Below are 1,749 nucleotides of genomic sequence, written 5' to 3'. Positions count from 1 at the left end.
TTTCAAACTTTTTTTAGTGGATATATACACAAAACTCTCTACCACTTCTAAACATTTTGAACTCAAGAATTCCATTAGAATCAATTGAAAAGTTCTGAAAATTTGTTTCTGATCAAGTTCAGCATCTTATTTTGCATAAGAGTTCAATCAATGGCAGTATTTCAAAAGTATTGCTTAATTCCAAAGTATTATTGTTGAGTGGCAATAAGTTGAGAAGTAATGAGCCACGAATATCCCCAAAGGTCGCTCTTTTAATTTATCCTTCCACTATGCTCGCCATCATATTATTTTGATTTACTTCATAAGTTGCAACTCCTTAACTAATAAGACAAATCTAAAAGAGTGACATTTGTTGATACTCGTTACATATTATCTCTCAAATTATTGCCGCTTAGCAATAATATTTTAGAATTAAGTAACACAATTGAAATCTGTCATTGATTGAACTGTTACGCAAAACAAGATACTAAGAAACAAACTTCCAAAACTTTTTAATTGGTTCCAATAAAATTATTGAGTTCAAATGTCTAGAAGTAAGGGAGAATTTTATATATATATTCACGAAAAAAGTTTAGAACTCAACACTCAAAGCATGATAGCCATTCATCTCTTTAGGGGTTTTCGATCGCCACCATATACATTTTCACTGTTGAAAACAACCAATACTGCAGGTAACTGGTACCAAATCAATATACAGATTGAAAAAAGAAAAAAGGATTAATCATCATACTTGCAATTTATTGTATATAAAAACAAATATATGCAACCATATATGATCACATTAACATAAAGAAAGAACTTGCATATGACATATGGTAACAACCATTGATAGAGTAATAACTAAAATTGTTTATAAAAACCGATTTCTATATAGTTCCTCAAATAAGGGATCCAATTTGACTGACAAAAACACAAAAACAAGTATACTGAAGCATGAATTTTCCCTATGTTGAGGCTAGAACAAGCAATACAGATTTTTTCAACGGTCCAAAATTTTCTCTGCACATTCCTGGATTAAACCATGTCAACATAACAGACTCCTTCAAGAAGAATAAGAGACAAAATTTAACAAATTATAACAAAAACAGATGAAAAACAAAGGACAAAATTTAACAAAAAGATCCAAAAACAACTTGATTAAAAGACATGCATAGTTTATCAATCTTGGGATTCAGAAAGGGTAAAGTGTGAACCTTTAGGACGGAGGCTTCGTGAGGAGACATGGAGGATGGCGGCTGCGTGACTGAGAAGACGATGATGGCGTGAATGAGAAGGGGGAGGGGGCGCCGTGACTGAAAAGAAGATGAGACTCAGAAAGAAGAAAGTCTGAGAGTTCAGAGAGGGTGTTAGTGACTGAGTGGGTGTGTTCTGGGTGAGAAGAATCTGGTATATATAGTGATATGCGGTTCGGTTCGTTTCGGTTCGATTATATAAATCAAACCGAACCGAATAAAACCGATTTAAAATTCAATGGATTTGTTGCTGGGCCAAGACTGTTTGGCTGACTAGTTGTTGATTTAATGTTTTAGTTGGAATGCAAAAAAGTTGGGTTGAGGAGTAAAGTTTTGAAAATATTTTCATATATTACTACCTCTTTCAAATATAATTACATTCCCTAGTAAAATAATAATAATAATAATAATAATAATAATATTATTATTATTATTATTATTACAATCCCCTCGAAAAAATTTTCTTTCTCTTAATAATTTATATAATAAATAATCATAAAAGACGTATGTTTTAAAT

At 31.4% G+C, this 1,749-nt stretch overlaps 1 long non-coding RNA gene across 1 annotated transcript; it reads right to left on the bottom strand.

Moving 5' to 3' along the window:
• LOC130951194 (uncharacterized) lies at positions 1–1,363 on the bottom strand. Its single transcript, XR_009073865.1, has 2 exons — positions 1,194–1,363; positions 1–675 (listed from the first exon to the last, which is right to left on the bottom strand). It is a non-coding gene; the product is annotated as an uncharacterized LOC130951194 (long non-coding RNA).
• Between the last annotated feature and the right edge of the window lie 386 nt (positions 1,364–1,749).

This window comes from Arachis stenosperma, chromosome 9, assembly GCF_014773155.1.
Source record: "Arachis stenosperma cultivar V10309 chromosome 9, arast.V10309.gnm1.PFL2, whole genome shotgun sequence".
Classification (NCBI taxonomy): domain Eukaryota; kingdom Viridiplantae; phylum Streptophyta; class Magnoliopsida; order Fabales; family Fabaceae; genus Arachis; species Arachis stenosperma.
The sequence above is the reverse complement of the archived record's forward strand: the minus strand, read 5'-3'. Positions and strand labels throughout refer to the sequence as shown.